This window comes from Aphidius gifuensis, linkage group LG2 (genome assembly GCF_014905175.1).
Source record: "Aphidius gifuensis isolate YNYX2018 linkage group LG2, ASM1490517v1, whole genome shotgun sequence".
Lineage (NCBI taxonomy): Eukaryota > Metazoa > Arthropoda > Insecta > Hymenoptera > Braconidae > Aphidius > Aphidius gifuensis.
In genome coordinates this window covers 8,575,078-8,592,466 of record NC_057789.1, presented here as the reverse complement: position 1 = coordinate 8,592,466, position 17,389 = coordinate 8,575,078, and positions in this window count along the sequence as shown.

The following is a 17,389-nucleotide window of genomic DNA, read 5'->3' as shown; positions in this document are numbered from 1 at the left end:
TTATTTTATAATATGATGCAAAATCTAAAAAGACGAATAAATGTTAATTGTTTAAATATTTAATCTCGGAATAAATTTATTTAAAAGAGTAATTTCTATGATATTTGACAAAAAAAAAAAAAAAAAACCAATAGAAGTTCCAAGAAAGTACGATAGTACGAGTGTTTTGATTGGTCGAGGAGCACGTACGTGTATCATAATGACGATATTTCGACAAGGTGGGATAGGTGTGACGACGATTTTTCCGAGTCAAGCCGACCATCATACCGGGAGTATAAATAGTCGTGAAAAGTTCGACAAGGTATCAGTCACTAATCATCATCAGGCACTTCAGGTAATTAATTTTTATTGTCATTGTTATTATTATGATTATTATTATTCGAGTATTTAAAAAACATTCTTTCATTATAATTAATAATTCACCATGTTCATTTATTTTTTTTTAACTTGTTTTTTTTTTAAGCGCGCTTAATATAAAAATATCCGCGGATATTTGTCTTTTCAATATTTATCTATTATATATTTTCGATGAAAAATTAAATCTAACTCTAAAAAATAATGTATATTTATAAAATATTATTATCGTTTGAAAAAAAAATAAAAATAAAATGTGACCAGTGAATTATTGTTTAATAATTGATAAGAAAATTTTTAATGAAAATATATATTATTTTATATTTTTATAATGACGCGTATTTTAAAATATATTATACCATAAATAGGCAATTAATTACCAACACGTCAAAATACTTTTTTTATTATTTAAAATGAATAATTACAAAAATATAAAAAATTAGCAAACAAACATTTTCCTTCCACTAAATATATAAAAAAATAAAATTAAATATCCATAGAATTTTGAATTATTAATTCTAAATAATTATTTATTCTTTTTTTGTTTCAGAATTTCATGAAACATCGAAAAAGACAAATAAATATTAATTGTCAAAATATTTGGACGCACCGGAACTCAGGTCCGTGGCACTCCACGGTTACCAGCCGCGGGGGCCATTGTTTTATGATGCTCACATATACATTCGAATATGCACTTGGTCACATCATTTGGGCCTGAGTTTCGATATTTCCGTTTTTGTTATTTAAAAAACCTTAGGAACACAATAATATGAATGTTCTGATTGGCTGGACAGCACGTACTCGTTTTGTAGTAATGATATTTCAACAATAGGTGTGATGACTATTTTTCCCACTCCAGCCGACCACCACACTGGGGCTATAAAAAGTCCTGAAAACTTCAAAAAGGTGTTAATTGATACATCAGGTAATTAACTTTTATTGCCATTATTATTATTATTATTATTTGAAATGTTCAAACAACATTTTTCCATAATCAATTAATCACTGCAGTCATTTATTTTTTTTAATCTTATTTTTAATTTTATATTTTTCCTTTTGTTTCAGTTTGATTGACTCAGATTTATAACTATATATTCAATACATTGATTTTATATATATTGAAATTTGCAAATATAAGTCAGCTCTTTTGGTTTTTTTTTTGGCTTTGCATTTCATTAAGTAAGTAATTTTAATTTTAGAACATTTCAATCAGTTCAGTATCAAGTTAATTTCACTAGTAATTTAACATTCCTTTTTTGTTATGGGTAATATTTTAACCTTCGGACAATATCAAATTTACGTTTTATTTAAGAATTTTAGTAAATTTCTAGGCTTTTTGTTATTGTTGAAAGCTGTGTGGATGAAAATGAGTAATTTGAAAAGTACAGGGCCTGATTTTCGATATTTCCCAAATGAAGTGGCCAGGTCCCATGGCTAGCCCCGGGGCTCCTGTTTTTCCGGCTTTTAATACATTCGAATGTGTCTGTTCACTTCATTTGGGAAATATCGGAACTCAAGCCCTGTATTTTCCAAATAATTCATTTTTTATAAAATATTTACCAGTAGGTTTTTATGTAATTTTATTATATATTTATATACAGTTTTTTAAGCATGTGGTTTTTTTTTCATAATAATTATTCTATACTTTTTTTAGCCTAAAATAATAGAGACATCTTAATTAATAGGAGCATAAATATATGCTTAGATTTATCTCAATATTGGCATGTATGCATGTGTCCTGGACTGCTATTAACAAGAAAGTTATGACATGGGTGTCATAATTCTCCATCTATAGTATGATATAGTAAAACGTATGCATCAACTATAGATAAAGAGCTATGACACTTATTTCATAACTTTTTTGTAAATAGCAGCTTGAGATTTGATAACTGGCAAATGAAATTTAAATTTAATATTTTTCGGAGGTTAAAAATTAAAATTTTACTCGTAACAAAAATTGAATGTTAAACTTGATACTGAATTAATTGAGATGTTTTAAAATTAAAATCAATTTAAAATCAGTATATTGAATATGTAATTTATAATTCACAAAATTATAATAACTATAATAAATTAATATATATAATTCATTATTTTTATAATTTTCAAAAATAAATAAATGATATAAAACGATTTCAATTTTGAGATTGATTTTGAAAAGATATGGTCTTCTTCAATAGAAAAAACAAAAGCAGAAGTCACCTGGTAGAAGCTGCGTATAAAAATCTGCATATGTGAACAAGGCTCCAAATATTATCGATTTTTAATAATATAAATTTAAATTTATAACAATATTATTATTTATACATATATCACTCTTATATTTTCTTCAATTGATTGTTACTAATAAATATATAATATGAAATTTACAAGCTTTGTTTAATACTATTGTTTTCAATCATTATTATTTTTTATATTAATTGTTATTTTTAATATTAATTTAATATTCAATTTTTTTACTCAACTTTAGCTTTGTAGGGGCTACTCAAATATATATACATTTTTTTTATTACAGTTTGTTTATTTATGTTAATTGATTGTTTTTATTATTGATAATAGTTAATAAAGTCTATTACACATTATATAATGAATCATTGAACTAATCATAGAGCTTCAAGCTTTGCGGATGCGCGTTGATGCGATCCGCCTCTTTATCAAAAAAATAAATAACCAGCCAATAAACAGCTCTACCAATGTAGAGTAATTTTCATGTGAGATCCTGAGATTTCAATGTTTAGTATTGGAAAATTATTTCTACTATTGTACAATAATTTTAAAGGAACATCATTTTACATAAGAAAAACTTGAAAGTAAATGCATGATAAATATACTCAAAAGATGTTTGAAATTTTTGATAGTATATTGAACATTTTGATTCGAATATATATTTTAAAATTAAATATTTAGAAAAAAGTATTGAGCTCATCAAGATAATGTATACATATTATAAAAATAATAAACAATTTGTAGCGAGTGAAAAGTAGAACATTGATGTTTTAATAATCCCACCACATCAGTCACATAACATGACTGATTCGTTGCTTAATTTTAAGAATTAACTAATCAGCTCGTAGATCACTTTTTATTATTTTTTTTTATTACAAGTCTGTCAACAGTTGAGTTGTATAAAAAAAGAAACACTGTGACAGTGAACTAGGTGTATATTACAAGTTGCTCAATACCAGCTTATGTGCCTGTTATTAATTTAACGTTAATTAAAAGAATATTAATTATTTAAACAATTGATTTTAATATCTCTAATGGTATGCACGTCTGTTAACAAACATCAACATCAATTGTATACCTGTATTTCGTTTTTTTTTTTATTGCTGAACTGTCATCCTAAAACATGTTCTCCACATGGAGTTTAATACCTGTTCAATACCTATCCATGGTTCTCGAAATCTAGTTCGTAGTTCCTAGAACTTTAAACTGTTTTTTTTTTTTTTGCCGACTTGATGTTGAATTGTGGACATTCAGCTTCAGTCGTCTATTGGGTCATCTTGTAAAATAGTGGAGGATATAACTTGTGCTGTTTTCAATCCACTTGTTGAATTTTCATATTTTCAATAGTTTTCAATAAAATTTTTTACAATTAAATAATCTTTTGGGTTTCTATTAGCTGTATCTATTTAATAATATTTACGCGTTAGCAGTGAAAAATATGGACTCTATTACAAAAAGGGACACAAAAATTAAAACACAAGATGGAAATTTGGTAAGTGGCTCTTTATAAAAATCATACAATATTGTAATTTATACATTATTATAATCATAAAGTTTTTTTTTTTTTTAAGAAATAATTATTATGTCGAAATTATTATTATTATTATTATTATCTGTGATTTTTCTGGGTTACTTACCCTAACGTTTGCTTTCTTTTTCATTCAAGTTTTAGTTCCTCACACCGTTCATGGGTTCAAATCCTGACTTTTTATTAAAGTGTCTTTATACAATTATAAAGTTAAATTATTATAATCATAAAGTAATTAATTATTTATATTTTTTAAATATAAACTATTCAAACGGTGAATGCCAAAAATGTAATAACTGTCGTTTTGTCGTTTTTTTTTTTTTTTTATTCAATTTTTAGTTCCTCACACCATTCATGGGTTCAAATCCTGACTTGGGACTTTTTTTTTTTTTTTTCCCTCTAAGTTTTTGGATTCTGTGATTAAAGCTTTTTTTTTTTAGGCACTCTGTGACAACCAATGTAACATGAATGATCCACCTACAGATAATATTACAATTTATGAAAATGATAAATACTTGGTTCCCATATTCAAGTATATATCAATTTTTGAGAAGCCAAAACTTGCATTGGGTAAGTAAATTAAAAAAATGATTTTATAAAAAAATTAATAACTACTCATTGTGATTAACAAATTTTACAGTTTGCAAAAATTGGAAGAAGGCTCTTGTTAATTCATGGTGTGATGAAGGTGGCTGATAAGTTTACATCAAAGATATATATATTACCATTGATAAACATACGTATCTATTTAAAAGAATTGCTAACTATTAAGATATCTGTAATAATGTTAATTAATGAAGGTTAGGTTGATAGCTGAAGACATTTGTAAATACAGAAAAAACAAAATTAAGAATGAATTATTGAAAACTAAATTAAAATAAATTTCAAGACAATGTACGAGTACATATTATATTATATTACAATTTGAATAGTATCACAATATAATGTTCAAAAAAAGATGACAAGAAGTAGACTGGCGCATTAAAAATATTTGTTTGCGTAAAAGATACAAATTTTAACTCTTATAACATATATTAACAGTTAAGATATCTATGTTTATTGTTAATATATATATCTTAACATTAAACTTGTATGGTTTAATAAAACATATTGGTATGTTAACTGTTAACTTATCCTTCTCTGAGTATATCATTGGGATTAACAAATTTTACAGTTTGGTTAAAAATTGAAGAAAAGTCTTTGTTTTTCATGGTGTATGAAAAAATTGAATTAAATTATTGGAAATGTAATGATACTTCGCCTTGGAGTGGCAAAGTGAATCTTTTGGTACCATTGATAAATCAATGTGGTATGTATTTAAGAGAATTGAATATATTAGCCTATGATGATTCGAAAATAATGCCGTTAATTAATGAAAAGTGTGTTAATCTCGAAAAACTTCAAGTGAGATTTAAACATGTTAAAAATGAACATTTTGAAAATGCATTCTCACATATGTCTTATCTGAAAACTTTAAAAATAACATTTCAATGTGAATCAAGTGTACCAGAAACATTTATTGAGTCATTGAAAAATGTTGCTGGTTCCTTGAATCATCTTTTTATTGCAAATTGGGAAATGCCTTTTTCACACTCAATATACATACCAGGCTCATTCACTGCTGTAAGTAAAAATTTATAAATTTAAAAACAAACAAACAAATTTATATATTCTTGCAAAAAATAATTTTAGTAAATGATTTTTTTTTTTTTTTTCAGATCTTTGGTGAATTAAAAGTTTTAAATCATTTTGAGGTGTTTGGTTACAAAATGGCTTTGTCATCATTACGAGCAGCATCACGTAAGCACAACGAAAATATGCTTCAATTTCATTATGATCATTGGAAGTATGGGAATGCAATATTATACCCAGATATGGCTTTTACCGAATTCAATATAAAAAAATTTACATACTTGCTTTTTCATCTTTCTATTTCAATTACGGATGATTTATTGATTAATCTCGCAAATACTGCTGACAACTTAATAAGTTTAAAAATATCCGGCGATAATGTAACAGATATTGGTATAATTGCACTTACAAAAATGAAAAAACTAGCAAACTTATTAATTGTCCCAAATAATCCAAATGATCTTATCACTGATTCTTCAGTTGTATTATTTCGAGACATGACCCATTTATGCTTAATAGAATGCTCTAAGCTTACTGATTACTCACTCATTAAAGCTGTTGAAAATTCACCGAGTTTAACTGCTCTTGGTTGTTCTGGTACCAAAATAACTTATGAGGGTATCAAAAAGATAGGAGAAATAGTGACAGCTCGTAAATTTGAAAAACCTCTACATTTGAAAACTTCTCTTGAAAATCATAATTGTATTTTCGACGATCCATTTTATCGATCACCATATTTCAAAGTTTACTTAGAAGGTCCGGAAAAAACGAGTTATGAAATCTATCTGCCTATAGGAGTAAAGCAATTCAAGGGTACATACAATACTTTTTTTTTTTGAACTGTTAATCCACTCAATAATCAGAAAAAATTATCTCATTATCATAATTAAACTGATGATTATCAATAAGTTCATATTTATACAATTCAAATAAATTGTTTCGAGCCATTATAATATAAGTAATGATAATTCACGTGTAATTTTTCGATGAACTTTGTATTAGGAAGCTTATAAATTAAAAATGATAAACATGTTTGTCAAACGTAATACAAAGTTCTTTTTTCAAATACATAAGATAAACATTTAATATTACATCTGATAGCTACGTATACAATCAAACTGATGAATAAGTCCAGTAATATCATGGTAGAAATATACAGGTAGGTCCATGCGCATACGTTTTTTTAAGCCAATGAGAAGTGCTGACCACCGGTTGCCATATTGGCTAAAGTGGCGCGACTTTATTTAAATCATAAATTAAAATACATATTAAAGATGATCTTAATAAAAGATTGAAATAATAAAAATACATAAACACATGATTAATTATATAAAAAATAAAAAATAAAATACATATTAAGCTTTGTTACATATTTTTTTCAACTTATTTTTCATCTTCTATAATTTGCTCATTAGAAACTCTGAGTCAAATGTACGTACAAGTATGTACCAAACATTGTATTGCATCCAGTGCAATATTTATACCGTTCTTTTTATCCAAACTTCTAGTTTGTCAACTAAATATGTAAAAATTTCTTTTATTTTTTCAAATTATTTTTTTGTAAAAAAGTAAAAGTTCAATTTCTAATTGTTTTGCAACATCTATAAATACGTAGAATTATCAAATATTATTTTTAAAGTTTTATTTATGATTGATGTAACTTTTAAGCATGCCATACATAAATAATTAATAGTACAATAATAATAATATGACGGACACACAGATTTACACACATGCAAACAAGATGGCCGCCAATGGTCTGCGCAGTAGATTTTTATTTTCGACCGAGGCATGGACATACCTGTATATTTCTACCATGAGTAATATTAAAATTTAATTTTTAATGTTAAATTAAGTGTCAACTTTTTTTTTTTCTTATTTACTATTATTTTTTTCTAATTGTTGTATAAAACTAATAAAAAAAAAAAATCATCACTTCTCCGTTTGTTTTTTTATTTATTTATTCTTTGCGAATTTATAATCAGAGAAGACGTTTTTGACAAGTTTCTGCACCACAAAGACAAATAATTAATTTGCCAGGAATTTAATTGACAGCATAATTATAATTTCATCTCATTAGCTTTCATTGCTCCAACAACTTCTACATAATCCAATTCAGCAAAATTAGTGATGCCGCGAGACGAGACGAGACGAGAGTCAGCCCTCTCTCGTCTCGTCTCGACTTTAAAAGATCGTCTCTCGTCTCGTCTCTCGTGACGAGAGAAAATTTGTCTCTCGTCTCGAATATTCTCGTCTCTCGTCAGCTATCTCTCGTCTCGTCTCGACTTCTCTCGGTCAACAATTTATTTTTGGTAGTTTTATTTACAATATAAACAATAGATTCATTACTTTGATTTTATTATATTTTTTTTTTTTAATTTTTAATACAAATTTTTTATGCTTAGATATTATTCGATTATTCCGGTAATTTTTCTGCGAAAAACAAATATAGTATGGAGAATAGATATGTTCATATATAAAACAAGAAGCAATATAAAAAATAATATTATAATCAACATATTGATGAAAAAAAAATCGAAAATTTATTATAATAGATTTAAAAGAATTATAAAAGCGTCTCAAAGAAATGTATTATCATATAAGTAGATTGAAAATATATAAAAATCAAAAAAAAATAAAAACATGAACTAAAATATTTATCTCTCGACTTTTCTCTCGCATATCGACATTGGTGTCTCGTCTCGTCTCGTCTCTCGCGACGAGAGAAAATTCGTCTCTCGTCTCGAAATTTATCGTCTCTCGTCACCTCTCTCTCGTCTCGTCTCGAGTTCTCTCGTCTATCGCGGCATCACTAAGCAAAATATTCATCACCATAATTTTTACCATCTTCATTTGCTCCTTGTTTAATTAATAATCGACCAGCATAAATAAATATAAATGAACCAATTGGTATATCATTCAGACATCTTTATATTTCCGGAATCATGTGATTATTATCACTAAAAAATAATTGTTTATCAATTTTTTGAATTCAATTTAGTATATATATTCGACCTGTCCAATAAAGAAAAATTTTTCTTTTTGTGCCCTGCTGAGGTCTAAATTTGTTCTTTATGATGACACGAAAGAAAAAATAGTAAAATTTTTTTTCAGGATTTTTTTTGAGCCTGCTCATCGGGTTTTTGTATTTCCCATTTGATTAGCACGCGCGCGTATGGCTGTATATCTGACTTTGCATAACTTAGTCAGTTTTAATCCTAGAAAGTTGATACTAGTCACAACAACTTACATTTTTTTCGTTACATGGTTTGTGTAATCTTTTGCAATAACAAAAAAACAGTGAAACAATTATTACAAAAATTAAAATTATCAATAAAATATAATGCTCAATTGAAATACCTGTCAAGCCTTTATTAATATTTGCACTGTCTTTGTAATAATAATACTTGTGTTTTGTTTTATAAATTTTAGTGTCACCATCATAATTGTCATAAATAACTGTTGACATAAGTAAACGATGAGTGGTAGAATTAAAAGCTTCAACAACTTCATTGACAACTAATATTTTAATTGTCAATTCTTTTTTGTATCGAAATTGAAATTCCATTGATGGAGACAAACTTGTTATTTGTTTGCCTCGTGTTTGGCTATTTTCAGCGTTCCTCCAAATTTGGCCCAATTACGAGAAACTTTTCTGTCACGTGATCAATGACGGAGAATTCTTCCGACATTAGTTTCATGTCAGAATAATCTTTCTGAAATCGGCTGAAAACGAATTAATGACGGAGAAATGACTGAAAAATATTTACACCAGGGTATTATTAATTTTCAAAATTCATATAATTCATATAAGAAACCACAGGAATAAAACATTTGAATAATCAATAGGAAATATAAATTGGCAATTTTTTTCGAAAAAATATCTTTGGTTTTCCTGGTAGAAATATTTCTCGGTAATTTCTCCTCATTTTTTTTGCAATTACTCCGAATTTTTCCCAAATTGACCCGTGCGGAGAAATGAGTGGAAAAATTTTCTCCTCGTCGTTGATTTCGGAAGAATTTTTCCGTGGTAAAATTATTTTCGACACGTTTCTTCGCATGTGGTTTTTTTTTTGCAGAGAAATATTTCTAAACGTTCTTTTACCCAAGTCGATTCGGAGAAACGACGGAGAAAATTTCTCCTCGCCGTCGATTTTAGAAAAATTTTTCCGAAGTAAAATTATTTTTTCACACGGTTGGAGAAATGGCGGACAAATTTCTTCAACCTTTCTCCACCAGTTGTACAACTTTTTTCCGACTTTTTCAATTGTCAAAAAAAGTAAACATCATGATTTTTCTCTGGAAAGGGCCTGAATCGGTAAAAATCAAAATTACAATGTTGTTTGAGAAATTAAAAATTAAAAAAATGACCTCTCCATCAGTAAAAAATACGAAAACTGCACCGAAATTCATCGGAAATATCGATTTTGTCAATGCATTTCCTTTGTAACCGCCCGTGGGAATTTTATGAAATTTTGTCCGTGTAATGTCGACATATTAAAGGACGCACTGAAAAAGAAAATATCCACACGGAAAATTGCATTTTCAACAACTGTTTTGTTCGATATCCCTATGATTGCTCACAATTTTTCTCCATGCCACTCGAGTTTTACATCCTGGCATGAGCATTTAGCTGGTCCGATCGAGGTGGAAGACCTCCCGGACATTCTGCCTGGAATCAAATGATGACAAATTAATAGAGCTGTTGCTAATTTGTGTTAATGAATTAATATTAAAAAAAATAAATAACTTTTCATGAATTTATGTAAATCACGATTTATCTTTGTGGTTATGTGTTTGCCTCGTGTTTTCTAAATGGTTGTTCTACGCATCGTTCGGAATTTTGCCCAATCAGGAGCCATTTCTTTGGCACGTGATCGATGCCGGAGTGATTCGGGGTATAAATAAAAAAAATATACATGTTGTTGATAATATTGAAAGTAATTATTAATATTTATTTGTAGTTTTTATAAAAATTATTGATTTATTTTATATTTAGCTTTGTTTTACTTATTTGTTTTGTTTGTTTATTAGAGTTGTTTTTAAATTTCTGATTTTGATTATTTAATTATTATTTTATCAATTTAAAAGTTTTAAAATTATCATATGATTAAAAAAAAAAAAATATCTAAAAATATAAAGATATTTTAGAACCACTCTCCCCTGTATTTACCTGATGATATTTAAATCAAATAACGAATATTTGATATAGCTGGTGGTAATTTGGCTCAATGAATTAATATTAAAATAAAATAAAAAACTTTTTATTAATTTATGCGAGTCACGATTTGCATAAATCTTTAATTTTTATATATATGGAGGTTATGTTTTTGTCTCGTGTTATATAAATGGCATCTCGGCATCGCTCGGACTTCTGCCCAATCAGGAGCCATTTTTCTGGCACGTGATCAATGACGGAGTGATTCCTCCGTCACAAGGTCCATGTTGTAGTAATGCGGGAGTGATAGCGGAGAAATGACGGAGAAATCTTTACACCAGGGTATTTATAACTTTTAAAATTTATATAATTAGTTGTTACTGTAATTAACGAATTAAGAATAATGAAAAGATGTGTCTGGAGTTATTTTATCAGGAAAACTCTGGCCATCCAAGAAAGTTGATTATGTGCTTGATTAGTTAGAGCAGCTCGATTTGTTTGTACATTAGGTAGTTCACCTCGAAGTGCTCTTATATAATCTTCGATATTTAGGAAATGAAGATCAGGTATATCTGGTGAACGTTTTCCTTCACCACAAACTAAGCAAAATCTTTGGTAAGGGCCCAACCTTTCACCACAATGTATGCAATGTGTGCCGTTAAACATTCTGCCTAGAAAATTATATTCCAGGTGACCTTGTTTGCATACAATTATTAAAACATATTTATCAAATCGTTTAGACTTGGAATGATGGCAAATTAATCAATCTTTGTATCAACAAAATCCTGCAACAATAATTGTCATTAGTATAGATTAAATTTACCACAATTAAATTATAAAATTCAACAAGATTGAAAATTGAATATAATTCATATACTCTTGTTGAGTTTAATCATACAATTGTTTATGAGTACTGGCTTTAACATAAAATTATCAATACATTACTTGATTATCTATACTTTAAATGATGACAATTCAATTGATTTCCACAACTGTTTATAAAACTGGATTCATTAATATTAAACTTATTTTGAATTAATTTATGTTGATCACGAGTATTTTTTATATGAAGGTTATGATTGCCTTGTGTTTTATAAATGGTTGATCTCGGAGTTTGGCCCAATCAGGAGTCATTTTTCCGGCACGTGATCAATGACGGAGTGATTTCTCCATCAGTAGGTCCATGTGTAGTAATGCCGAAGTAATTGCGGAGAATTGACGGAGAAATCTTTACGCAAGGATATTTATAATTTTTAAAATTCATATAATTAGATGATACTGTAATTAACGAATTGAGAATAATGAAAAGATGTGTTCGGAGTTATTTTATCAGAAAAACCCTGGTCATTCAAAAAAATTGTCTCGGAATTATCTCTTAAAATTTCTCTGCGTTTTTTGGCCTTCGGAGAAACTTCTCCGATTGCTCAGGGACTTTTACAAAAGTCGACCATAAGTAAAAATTGTTCCGAAATTTTCTCTGAATGTTTCTCCGATTTTTTTGGAGCTTCTGTTGTCATCATCTTGTCTTTCTGGTGCTGGCATTACCGCTGGTATAGGTGGCATACCTTGATTGTTTCGTGGAATTACACCAACACGAATTGCATCACCTTCGAAACCACCACGTGGTATTGGTTCTGGTGGTGCAAGTAATTCATTTAATAATCCTTCCATATCACGTACAGTCTCACATTGGTAACATTTATCTTGAAGGATATCACCACATGTCAGACATATTTCATCATGAGTCAATCGTTGTTTGCATATGATACAAAATTCCCCAGGTCTGGCACCACAGGACAAGCATTTTGTTTTTGCTTGCTCTGCCATTTTTCTAAAATTAAATAAACCATATTTATTAAATAAAAAACACTAAAATGATAAAATAATGGTGGTGGTCATGATATTTGGTGTACCATTTTCTCAGTGACAGCTAAATCACGCATTTATATTGAGGTTATGTGTGTGCGCCTCGTGTTTTCTAAATAGTGTTTTTACGCATCGCTCGGAATTTTGCCCAATCAGGAGCGATTTCTTCGGCACGTGATCGATGACGGAGTGATTTCTCCGTCCGTGGGTCTATGTATCGTAATGCTTAAAATTTCTCCGAGTTTTTTAGCCTTCGGAGAAACTTCTCCGATTGAACAGAAGCTTCTACGAAAGTCGAGCATGTGTAAAAATATTTCTGACTATCTGCGATTTCGCTTATTTTTTGATATATTATTGATTTTCGCCTTAAAAAAAACCTTTTTTTTTTTTTTTTGCTGAATTTTCGATCACAGATTCAAGGACGCAAAGCAAGTATTTTAAGATTTATAATAGAGTGGGCACTCAATGGGAAGTATTTTTTTCGATTTTTGAAGTTTTAGTTTTTTAAAAAAAATTTTTTTTTCAAAAACGGCGGAAAAATTTCTCCTCGTCGTTAATTTTAGAAAAAATCTCTCAGCAATAGAATTATTTTTTCACCCGGTTGGAGAAATGGCGGACAAATCTCTCCATCCTTTCTCCACCATTTGTTCAATTTTTTCCAACTTTTTCAATTTTTCCAAACAAAAATGACTAATTATTAATTGTTACATAACGCAAAGCAAATGATGTTTATTTTTTTCGAAAAAAATGAAAATTCGAAGATACTTTTTTTTAAAAAAGTTGATATACCTGAGGTACTTGGTCTACAAAACTCCCGTCATCTTTTCATCAAATTGATGAATGTGGGAAAATGAGTGGAAAAATTTCCCCTCGTCGTTAATTTCGCAAGAATTTCTCTGCGGTAAAATTTTTTTTTCACATGTTTCTCTGCGTATTCTCATCGTGGAGAAATATTTCCGAACGCTTCTTCACCCAAGTCGATTCGGAGAAAATTCGAAAAAAAATTTTGATACTTTTTTCCACTCATTTCTCCGTATGGGTCAATTTGGGAGAAATTCGGAGAAATCGCGGAGAAATATTTTCACTAGGGCTTGTTTTAATTTTTCAATTATCTTTTTTTTATTTTTATTATTATTCGTGGTTATAATGTATTTGTGTAAAAACAATTTAATTGAAAATCTGCCAAATATTTTTTTTATTTATTTGCTTTTTGTGTGTGTATACCTGAGTAAGTTTATCGCTGTATTTTCGAAAATTATTCAATGCATTTGAAAAAATAAATATATAATATAGAAAAAACAACAACTAGATACAAGATACAAGAGGTGACTAACTTAAAGCTATTGTTTTTTTTTCAGCAAATTTTCTATGACAGTCATTCAAGCACACACAAAAATATTGCTAAAATGTAAATGATAAATGGCTTGGCGCTAAATTGTCTGGCGGGAATATTTAAAATTATTTTTATTAATGTCATATAGCAATGATTTTTAATAGTATACTAGAATCTGACCAAAATACAATTTTAGAAGGTGTGAAATTGAAAGCTCTTTTTATGTCTCCGTATAGACGGATAAGAAGTTGTGCTCCACATAATTCGAGGCGAGGAATGGTTGTACTGGTCGATACGGTTGATGGAGCGACGCGTGATTTTGCACAGATGATTTGGCTTTTCACGTTGCCGTCGGCTCCATATGATCTCATATACAAACACGCACCGTAACCGGCCATGCTTGCATCACAAAACCCATGCACTTGTGTGTCAATATGTTCCTCTACAAATAAATGTCTTTTAAATGAAATTTGATTTAATAAATTTATTTCTTCGACAAATGTGGTCCAGTTTGTGTGAATGTCAGCGGTGACTGATCCGTCCCAATCAAGTTTGGATTTCCACAGTTGTTGTAGAAATAATTTAGAATACAATACCACTGGTCCCAGTAACCTCAGGGGATCATATATTTTAGCAACTTCTGAGGCAATGTGTCGTTTTGTAATTCTGGACGGTAATTTAATTGAATTTACTGAATACTGTAAAGAGTCTTTATGTGCATTTCAGAAGACCCCTAGTATTAACCAACTGTATTAATTGTTCAACCCACTCTTCTTTGCATATCAGTATGAATATTTTAAGCTTTTGTGTGAAGGTACGAAAACGGATGAGATCGGCTGCTGACATGTTTTCTGATGACAAAATTCCTTGAATTTCCAATGGGATACATTCCCTACGATAAGAGCGATTCATGTGTACTAATTGAGCTCTAAATACGTCATTAACTCTCCGTGCGAATCTTAGTCGATCACGTGGAGAATATTCCCGGTTAGTCATGACAAATCTGCTTAAGGCTAATACATATCGGTACGAACCCCTCGGATATTGTAATAATCTTAAAACAAATCCAGTCACCAAGTCCCCAGTGACATCAATATTACGACTTTCGCCAAAACGTAGCATGTACATCCACTTAGCAAGAAGGTCTATGTCTCTCTGAAAACCGTGAATTGAAATACTTCTCTGAAAAACAAAAGAATACTCTATATTAGAATGTAAATTAAATGTGGTCAAACCAGACAAAGAAACCGGCGACAGCTCTAAAAAACAGGCTGGAAACGCATGTAATGCTGTATTTTTCTTGAAGCTGCTTGAAACTGTCACCGGGATCTTTGTCTGGTTTCGCCATATAAACATAAAATAATACAACGAATAATTACCAAGAATGCACTGTGTTCGATGACTTCGTAAGCTGGATCCTCGCCGAGATTCATATTTTCGAATTTGATATAATATTTGATATTTATCTATCTTGTTGAATAAAAGCAGAATTAAAAAAATTTTTGAGATGAATGGAATTGGTAACGCAGTCGTAAAAAAATAATATGTTCGGCAAACGCATCATCAAAAAAAATTCTGTTGGTTCATCTGTTGGATGGAATTGAAAGCTCTCACTTTGTTTTTCTCATCAACTCGGAAATATTTCTCCACGATAAAAATACGCGGAGAAACGTATGAAGAAAAAAATTTTATCGTAGAGAAATTCTTCCAAAATCAACGACGGAAGGGAATTTTTCCACTCATTTCTCCGCATGGGTCCATTATTGGGAGAAATTCGGAATAATCACGGAGAAATTCGGATAAATTCGGAGAAATATTTTTGCCAGGTTAATCAATGACTGTAAGTTGATCTGCTTTTTTTGTCAATAACAAATGACGATGACCAACGATGACAATCTTTTCAAGTCCCAATTGCTCTGGAATAATATGTACAAATAAAATTACGTTTTTTTATTTCAGTAATTACCATAATCACAAATCTTTTAGAACAAATTTCACTAATATAAAAAACTGATTGATAATTATAAAAAAGTTTGTTGATCAATTTTTTTTTATAAATAATTACCTGTTTTAATTATTATTAATCAAGGACTGTGGGTTCATCTGCAGGTTCTTTTATTTCCTTTAATTTATTTATTGACAATGAATTATGACTGTGAAATTCTAGATTGAGGTTATTGCCGCCATGACACCATGCTTTTTATAGTAATAGGATGTATAATTTCATTGAGTTTTATCATCAGGACAAGTTTTAAGGATTATTCATTACGCTATATTATATACCGCCTCTTTATTTTTCCCATGACTCAGCAGGCAATTAAATTAAATTAAATTAAATTAAATCCAATAACTCTACTCATATGAAACATATAAGTATATAACTGTCACCATATGAGCATCAACCATTCTACTGATAAATCGTATAGATAATATTTTTCATTTTTTTTTGTAACTTATTTTACTATTTGACATTATAAGACATGTGTTTTTCCTGAATTAGATGTTGTGTCTTCAACACACGCACATTCACGACAATGTTATAATTTCTAGAAAATTTATAAATTATTTTAAATTGGTGTTTATTGAAACAGACATATCTTGTAAGATTTTAAAAACAAAAAAAACATTTTTTTTGAATTTATTTTCTTGAAATTAATTTTTTTGGAACAAACTGTCTCTCTGGGCTAGGCTTTCGTCGCGAACATAAACAACTCTAGCTATTTCCAAGAATAGTACATTGAGTTAGATTAATTGTTGATCACTGCGTTTGTCGAGTGAAAGTATGTTACATTAAATATTAAATTAAAAAAAAAATACTAATTAGTTAGTTAGTCTTAAGAATGTTAAAATTTGGATGTAAAATCAATAGTTGAAAGATAAAATTTTATAATATGATTTTTGATGATTTTGTGTCATTGTTAAAGACGTTTTTAGATTTTGGCAAAGTAACATGAGGCAACTGTTGGTTTCTTCTTCTTCGACACTGGTGAAAATACGCGTTGAGTTCATAAAATTACCAGATATTATTTAGTCGACAATTATGACTAGTATTATTGCCTACTGTAACTTCCGTTATGACGATTATTTTATTAATTTAATATCATATATTAGAAAAATAAAAAATACAGTCGTCGAGAGAATTAAAAAATACATATTTTTCTTCGAATAATTTTTTTTTAATAATAATTAGTTAACGTGATAAAGAATAAAAACAAAAATTTTTTTTTTGAAAAAAATACTTTTTTTTAATCATATAACTCGTGACAACTTCTTTAAAAATTAATAAATCGAC